The sequence below is a fragment of the Capra hircus genome, chromosome 19 (assembly GCF_001704415.2).
Source record: "Capra hircus breed San Clemente chromosome 19, ASM170441v1, whole genome shotgun sequence".
NCBI classification, from domain to species: Eukaryota; Metazoa; Chordata; class Mammalia; order Artiodactyla; family Bovidae; genus Capra; species Capra hircus.
The window spans coordinates 54,006,771-54,015,856 of NC_030826.1; the positions used below are offsets into that span (position 1 = coordinate 54,006,771).

A 9,086-nucleotide genomic window follows, 5' to 3' on the forward strand; every position below is an offset into this window, starting at 1 on the left:
CCCTTGGTAGTACAGTGGTCAGGATTCGGCGCTTTTGATCTTGGGTGGCCTCAGCCTGCAGCGGCTTGAAGCAGGGTTTCAATTCCCAGGCAGAGACTGAAGTCAGGCCACAGAAGTGAGAGCACTGAATCCTAGCCCCTAGACCACCAGGAGGGCTGCCGTGGTGGCTCAGATGGTAAAGATTCACCTGCAGTGCAGGAGACCGGGATTCAATTCCTGGGTCAGGAAGATCCCCTGGAGAAGGGAATGGCTACCCACTCCAGTGTTCTTCCCTGGAGAATTCCATGGAGAGGGGCCTGGCGGGCTACAGTCCATGGGATCACAAAGAGCTGAGCACAACTGAGCGACTAACACACACACACACACACACACACACACACACACACACAGACCACAAGGAACCAGCAGGCCAGTGACAAGGCCCTGGCCTGTACGGCTTTGCAGAAATAAATTCCCACAAAGACAGAAAGAAGTAATGAAACTGTCAAGTATTTATTAGGAGGAAAAGAGTACATGCAGATGACCACACTGGTAGGCTCAGAGGGAGGGAGTCGCGCCCTTGCGGTAGTTTGAATCGCTTTCGTGGGGCATTTCTTCCAGGTTTCCTTTGTCCAATCACCGTGTTTTGCCTTGTCTGTATTTGGCACATGTCAGGGTCCCCCCATGTGTGTGCATCTCTCAACCAGCATGGATTCTACAAAGAGGCCCAGGGGTCGGTTGGCCTCACTTACTGTGGGGAAGCGCCCTTCTCCCTTTTTGACCTCCAAGGAGCCTTTCTGCGCATGTGTAGTCAGGCAAGTCTCCTTGACTTCAAGAATGAGGATTGTGTGGTCTTTCATCTCTCATCTGGGGCAGGGCCCAGCCTCCTCTCTGCTGTTACCGAGCTTCTGTCCACAGGGAATGAATTGCAGCTGCTCACCCTGGGGCCTCTCTCCTGTCTCTCTCTCACTGCCAGGATCCAGATTCGACCCTGGTCAGGGAACTAAGATCCTGCAAGCCATGCAACATGGTTGAAAAGGAAAAGAAAAAATGAAGACTGTTGTCTAGAGGTGCAGTCACAGACAAAAGCTGAAGTTTCAGTGTTAAGAACCCACATCCAGGGGCTTCCCTGGTGGCACAGTGGTAAAAAAAATCCACCTGCCAATACAGGAAACATAGGTTCCATCCCTGGTCTGGGAAGATCCCACATGCCGTGGGTCCACTAAGTCCATGCACCGCAACTGCTGGGCCTGTGCTCTGGAGCCTTGGAGTCACAATTACTGAGCCCATGCTCTGCAGCTACGGATGCCCATGTGCCAAGAGCCCTCCGCAACGAGACAAGCCACCAGTGAGAAGCCCTTGCACCGTAACAAAGAGTGGCTCCCACTCGCCACAACTAGAGAAAAGCCTGTGCAGCAACAAAGACCCAGTAGAGTAAAGAATAAATATAAATAAACAAAAAATCATATAGTAAAGAAAGAACCCACATCCAGGTAGCACTTCAGCAGATGGAAATAGGACAGGACACAAAGACGTGTTTGTTTAACGTCCAGTGTTCCAGAGACTGTTCCACGGGAGGGCCCTCTGTCCTGTCTCCCTGGGAATAATGCAGAATGATCTGGACAGTTACGTGTCACTAGTCGTTCCCGGAAACTCTATTTCCATGTAGCGTTTCTAGCACTGGGTCTCATGCAAACCTTTCCCCTGAACCATAACTTCCCCCAAGGCCAGGATGTGTGTCTGACTCTATGGATCCAGGACCTGAGAGCTGGAAGGGTCCTGCGGGTGTCCCACAGTGGCACCCTCTGCTTTCTGGGCTGTGAAAGTGTTAGTTGCTCAGTCCTGTCCAACTCTTTACGACCCCATGGGCTGTAGCCCGCCAGGCTTCTCTGTCCATGTGATTCTCCAAGCAAGAAGACTGGAGTGGGTAGCTATTCCCTTCTCCAGGGGTCTTCCTGACCCAGGGATTGAACCTGGGTCTCCTGCCTTGCAGGCAGATTCTATACCACCTGAGGTAACAGCAGTCCACAGAACTTATAGGAAACCTCTGGAACCAGGCCAGTACAAGGCCTCATGGGGCTGTCTTGGTTCCCACAGAGCATCTCCTACTTTATCTAGTTTCTTTTTTCCACAAATTCATATTCTTTTCTATTATTTATTCTTTAAAATTTTTGTTTTAGATATGTTTAAGTTTTAGAAATTGTTTAAAGATTTTACTTTCTAGTAGGAAAACTTATCTAATGAACACCCTAATGGCAAACCACTGTAAGAATGTTTCAGTTGCATTTGGGGCAGAGGAGTAGGAATTATCTTTGAAGTACCCCAGCTTTCTTCATAAGAAGGTCAGAGATATGCCGGTTCGTATTATCGTGACATCCATTAGGCGGTCCAAGTTGCTTTTCCTTCAGCAGGGACTTTATTTGTCAGAAAGGTATGATGCCTAGAGAAAACAAACAAACAAACAAAAAGGCCCCAAAAGATAAAAGGAAATTAAAAGAAGGGCTTTATGCTTGACCTCCAAATTTGGCTGACAATTTACCGATGAGATTCATAACCTTTGGGTTGCTCCGATATTTTGATATCTTTGCTGGGTTCTGAGCCATATCCCAGAAGGTCACAGTAACTTCTGGATCCTGCATGGCTACAAGAAAATCTCTGGATCACTAAAAATTCCATTGAGCCCAGGCATTCCTGCTATTCTAGGCACACTCCCTCCCATTCCAGGCATTTCTCCAGGAAAATTACCGGGCGCCCCCACCAGGAAAGCCACCAGGGAAAGAGCCACACTGAGCTCCTGATTGTCATCCGGCTTCTCCCTCCCTCTGGGCTCTCTCATGTTCTTGCCCATCAGTTCTCTTTTCAGATTTTTTGCTTCTAGCCATCCTACTAGATATGAATGGCATCTCATTGTGGTTTTGATGTATATTCCCCTGATGTCTAAAGATGCTGACCATCTCTCTCTTTTTTTATTTTTTTAAACTATCTATTTACTTATTTTTGGCCGTGCTGGATCTTTGTCGTGTCACACGGGTTTCTCTAGTTGCAGCAAGCAGGGGATACTCTTCCTTGCCGTGCACGGGCTTCTCATTGGGGCGGCTTCTCTTGTCGTGGAGCACGGGCCCCTGAGCGCCGGGCTTCCTTAGCTGTGGCATAAGGGCTCTAGAGTGCGGGCTCAGTAGTTGCAACACGTGGGCTTAGTTGCTCTGAGGCACATGGGATCTTCCTGGACCATTCCATGGATTGAATCCATGTCCCCGGCATTGGCAGGTGGATTCCCAACCACTGGACCACCAGGGAAGTCCCAACATTGACCATCTTTTCATGTGACCATCAGCCATTTGAATGTCTTCTTCGGAGATAAATTTGAATTACTTGTCCATTTTTTAATGGTTGGTGGTTTTTTTTTTTTTTTTTTTTTTGTCTTTTTGTTGTCGGGTTTTTTAAAGTATCTTTTTAAAGGATGGGGAACACATGTACACCCATGGCAGATTCAAAAAAAGAAACAATAAATAAAATAAAAACTTTATCTGTATTAACTACTGGATTTCTGAAAAATATTGCATCTAAAAACAGAGATTTGCTGATAAATGAAGGCTGGGACCTGCTGCAGCCTTTTTATGTCACATACAGAGAAATAGAGGCCCATGAGTTAAACTACACTGTAAGTAGCAAAACAGAGTCTGTCTGACGGCTTCCTCACCTCCTCCCCCCTCACTCAGCACCTGGAGTGGGCAGCACGCAGGTGCGAGCTCTGTGAGGAACTACACGTGCAAAAACAAACCCTGTCCTTCAAGACTTGCAGGATGATGAGGCTGGCTGAGCTGGGAGTTGAGGGGGCAGGGTGAGAAGGTCCCTGTAATTGAGGAAGGGAGAGCGTGGTGGCAGACAAGGCTAGATTCTGAAGGATTTGAAAGCCAGTATGTTGGGGGTTTTAGCCTGGAGACTCCCCAAGTCACAAATTCAAGCACCCTCCTGGGACCGCAGGTGGTATAAATGCGAACAACCGGTGTAAAGCAGTAGGGAGTGGAGGGGGCCTGTGGCTAACCAGAAGGCCAGCCCAGCCTAAAGGCAGACTCCAAGATTGCTGGTTACAGCATATTCGGAGTGACGTCAGTTTGGGGGGTTCCAGGTAGGTTTAGGGGGGAGACACAGTGTCCTGAGGCCGATGGTCTGGGAAGAGGCTCCTGTTTGTTGAACCTGCCCAGTTGTGGGCACAGAGAGGGCCAATGGCTTCCTGGCTGGCCAAACTTGGAAGAGTAATTCACCTTCTCTGCAGCATGGCTCTTTTCACCTGGAAAACAGGAGTGATCATTGTATCTATCCCCGGCCTCGCGATGCGGCTCCATTCCGGAAACCTAGCTGGCTTCCTGCTTCACTTGCTCTAGGGCCCTCCCCTCCAAGCTAGGGCGCTCCTCTCCAACATCTCGCGGCTGCGGCCCCTTTAAGGTGGCCATGGAGGACCCAGTTTCAGAGCTAAGGAGATCTTCTAGCTGCCGTCTCTGTGGTAAGCCGTCACTTACGGCCGGAAGTGCGTGTTCGGACCTGCTTTTGACTTTAGATTGGGAAGGCAGGGCCCCCACGTGTTCCGTGGTGTCAGAGTTGCTGTGCTCGCTCGCTCCCACCCGCTGGCCGAACCCCAAACCCGCAGAATGACGCTGATCCGCGGCGCCAGTTCCCGCCCTGGGGCGCTGACGAAGCTGCCGGCAACCGGACTTCAGGAATCATTCCCAGCATAGAAATTGGGTGTTGGACGGAAGAGGCCAAACTCAGGCACCAGGGTCGGGGTGAGGGGCTACAGTAGGAGGCGCTGCACCCCTTAGAAAAGTCTTGGATCCCAGGCTGGAAGGGCAGCATGAGGTTTAGGGGGTGTGTAAACATCCATGAAACTTATTCTGGCCGCCGCCCCTGACCTCAGACGTGGGGTTTATTCTCCTAGAGCACGTGGATCTCTTTCCCCAGGGTTTTATGAGAAGATGAGAGCTCTCTGGCCCCCGGCGGTTGGGTGAAGGCATTGCAATCTTTGCTACTCCTCTGCGGCGAGCCTAGAGCATATTCGGAGTGACGTCAGTTTCGGGGATCCAGGTAGGTCAAGGGTGGAGACGCAGGGTCCTGAGGCCAATGGTCTGGGGAAAGGCTCCTGTGTTGTTGAACCTGCCCAGTTGTGGGTGCAACCTTGTACCAGGCAGCCCGACCCTGACCTAAAGTAAATTCCTAGGAGAACTTTTTCCTGGGTTTTGAATTTGCAGTAACAGGTGTGAACATTCTAGCAGCAGTTTGATGATCATGTATGATACTGCAAACAGAACGTTCATTGAAAGAAAAATACCTATGAACAGTGTTCATGTATGTTTGTTTTATTCAATACTTTATGATACTTTGGCCAGGCACCGAGCTAAGTGTTAGGGACACAGAGATGTTACAGATCTTTTTCTCAGGAAACTACAGCCTAGTTGGGGAAATAACCCTAAAGAGAGTATAATTCAAGCTGATATTAATGCTCTGAAGGAAAGCACAGTCTTACAAGAATGTGTGTCTCAAAGAACTTGATGGAGACTGGAAGGTTTTCCTGGGGATGAGACCCTGAGTGGGCTCTGAAGGATGTGTAGGAGTTTGGTGGGAAGGCCAGGGGGCAGCATGTGCAAAGGGCCAGTGGCCTAGCTAGTATTGGCTAGTGGTGGAACTGAAAAAAGGCCACTGTAGCCCAGAACATAAAGTGGAAAATGATGTGAAAAGAAGCTGAAAAGGTGGGGAAGGGACAGGCCACACAGGGCCTGCGGCTCATTTGAGGATTTGGAGCCTTGTCCTGAGGATTATAGGAGGTCAGTGTGGGTTTTAAACAAGATGATGTGCCAAAAACTATTATTTCAAAAGATCCCTGTGTACAGAGCAGCAGTCAAGCAGAACTCTCTGTGATGCTGGAAATGGCCTATATCTGTGCTGTCAGGTGGCCACAATCCTGGAGTGAAATTTTGTTTTATTTATTTATTTTTATGGCTGCATGGGGTCTTTGTTGTGGCGCCTGGGCTTAGTTGGTCCGTGGCACGTGGGACTCTTCCTGGACCAAGGATCGAGGCCGTGTCCCCTGCACTGGCAGATGGATTCTTAACCACTGGAGCACCAGGGAAGTCCCTGAAATGTTCATTCAAATGTAAATGGCCGTGTGTGCCTGGCAGCTGCTGCGTGGAACAGTGCAGGTCTGGAAGTTACTGGAAGAGCAGTGCCACCCTTACTGGAATTGTGACACCTGAGCCCTTTCACTTCCTGGACAGAGGCCGAGACGAGTTCCACTTGGAGAGAACCCTCCTGTTGGTCTTTGCTGGGGATCTCACTCAGTAACTACTAGTGGAACTGCTTTGCACTTTTATTTCCTTGGTGTGGTTCAGCCTACTCCGTGAAGCATCGTTCCTCCTTCTGTCTTTGCCTGTTTCATTGTCAGCACACTGATGGAGAAGCGATCCTTCATCACGTTGAAGTACCTACAGCAGTCAAAGTGTTACGTCTCTGCTTTGGAGGGAACGTCAAGAAAAGCGTGGTCCCTGGCCATCCGGGGTTTGGGGTGCAGAGAGGCAGACAGCAGGAAGTGCCGGACCCCAGCAAGACGAGTTTCCAGTGGGACCCGGCAGGATGTAACCCTGTGAGGAAGTGAAGGTCATTTCCAGCTGATGAAACATGACAGAAGGCGGGAAGCATGAAAGTGAGAGGACCGGGGAGCTGAAGAGTTGGGGCCAAACTGGGGGGCTGCCCAGTGAGGAGAATGAAGGGATAGGCAGGCTGGTATTGAGTTATGGGGGTTGTCAGAGGGCAGTTTACTGTGCCTGTTGTGGGCAGGTTTCTGAGGGCCCCACGTGGTGGTGGGTGGATGCCCTGGTGTGCTTGGGGTGGTGGTGGGGGTTGTTGGGAAGTCACTGGGATGGAGCCCGTAGACTTGGAAGGAGAGGGGCGGCTGGGTCGCTGCAGGGTGGGCACCAGCCACATCATGTTCTGGGTAGAAGGTAGATTTTAGGTTTTGAAGGGTATTTTATTGTATTAAGACAGTTTTAAATTCTCTGAATGTTCAGACTTGCTGAAGTTGAACGAAGAACTGACGTACTGTACTTTCTTTGCAGGTGAGTTCACTGGAGGAGGTGTGTGCTTGCCGAGTGAACACCTGCTGAGTTTGTTTCTGCCTGGTTCTCTGTGCCTGAAATATAGTGGTTGTGTTTTAGCATTTTCTGAGTTTGTCTGATTTCATTCTTATCTACATAATTTTTGAATGCTGACCTGCTTAAGATCCTGTTTTGTTTGAATATAAATGAAAGGAGTCGGACCCCAAGGAGACTTTTCATACACCTCATGGCTTCTGCGCTCATTGACCACCCGCTGAGTGTGTCCCCTTGGCCTCCAGGGGGCGCAGTGAGCAGCTCAGTTTCCGACGGAAGAGTAGCTCAAGGTCACACACCCTCCGGGCTGCTAGTGCCCTGGACCTGTGACTTAGTCCCTGAGCACCCCACTCTCACCCAGGCTTCTCAGTGAGTGAGGAACCCCCACTCTCAGCACACACCCAGGACGCATACACATTGCAGGACCTGGGGGCTTTGTGTTAACAGAGGTTGGGGGCTTTGCTGGCACTGGGTGGGGCCATACTTCCCAGCAGAGATTCTCCCAAGTCCCAGTGTCTTCGAATATTTCTCCCTCTGTTGATGTGGAGAAGGAACACCAGCCGGTGTTTTGAGCTGTTATGGTGGTAGTGCCATCATCAGACGGTCGGGCCATCTTTCTGTTGTGCTCATAAGTTTTTTTGCGGCACAGAAAGGTCCCCAGTCCGGGCCAAGCTATAATCCGGGGCTTGCTGTCAGTGGTTGTGCACCTGACTCCAGGCTCAGGCAAATGCTCGCGATACACACGTTGTCACGTGAGTTTTATAGAGTTAACCTCGCATTCAAGGCCCTCCAGAGCCTCCTCCACCAGCCTTGTCAAGCTTACCCCGTGTCACCACCTCTGTTCCCACACGGCTTACAGAAGTCACGATCCACAGGAGGAGACAAGCCCGGGAGTGCTTGGCGGGCTGCCTGATGCTTAGCTGGGTGATTTCCGCTCATCTCTTCCAGTGTAGTGGTTCAGAGAGGCCCAGGAGAACCTGCCAAAGCCCTGTCACCTCTCTGAGTGGCCCTGTCTGTCCTCACTCCAAGGTCAGAGGGCTCGAGCAGTCCCAGGGTTCAGCAGACAGAGGCTGCCTTCCAAACCCCCCCAGCAGGACCCTTCCTTTGGGGCCCCAGAGTTTGAACACTGCAGCGCCATGGGTAGTGTGCCCCTTTGTACCTGACACCCCCAGCACACCGCCTTTGCGGGGAGGAGAGCATCCTGCCCTGGCTTTGATGGCTGTACCTTGGCCCGCTGCCGTGTCCCCACTGCCTCACAGCAGGGGAGTACTTTGGACAGGCCAGGTTTCTTGTGGCTGATCTCATCTCACCCCACAGCAGTCATGTGAAGCAGGGACCCTGATAGTCATCTCCACTGTGCAGATGAAAGAACTGAGGCCTTGAGGTTAGGGAGATAGAACTGGCAGAGGCAGACCCTGAACCCAGAGTGGATGCTCTTAACGCCACACACCCAAACCCCACTCCAGAGACGTAGTCCAGGCAGGGCTGCCGAGTTTAGCAAATCACAACAGGCTGCCCAAGTTAAGTTTGAATTTCAGATAAACGAAAGATAATTTTTGTAGCATATCCTAAATATTGCATGGGATAGAGTTTCCCTGGTGGCTCAGATGGTAACATGTCTGCCTATACTGTGGGAGACCCTGGTTCGATCCCTGGGTGGGGAAGATCCTCTGGAGAAGGAAATGGCAACCCACTCCAGTACTCTTGCTTGGAAAATCCCATGGACAGAGGAGCCTGGTAGGCTACAGTCCATGGGGTCGCAAAGAGTCGGACATGACTGAGCAACTTCACCTCACCTCATACTAAGACTAAAAAATTCTGTTGTTGGTTTGGAATTCAGATCTCACCAGGCGTTCTGTGTTTTATCTAGCAACTCTACCCAAGGCAAAAGCCTCTGCACAGCCCTGTGAGAGGAAGTGGGCATGGGGCTGGGATGGTACCACCAGCGAAACAGGATGTACAGAGCAA

General features: G+C 50.7%; 1 long non-coding RNA gene across 2 annotated transcripts; it reads left to right on the top strand.

Annotated features, from left to right (window-relative positions):
• LOC102182441 lies at window positions 4,512–7,247 on the top strand. 2 transcript variants are annotated; one of them, XR_001919622.1, is made up of 3 exons: window positions 4,512–5,061; window positions 6,009–6,673; window positions 7,086–7,247. It is a non-coding gene; the product is annotated as an uncharacterized LOC102182441 (long non-coding RNA). The 2 variants fall into 2 exon arrangements; XR_310822.3 differs by having other exon boundaries at window positions 6,416–6,673.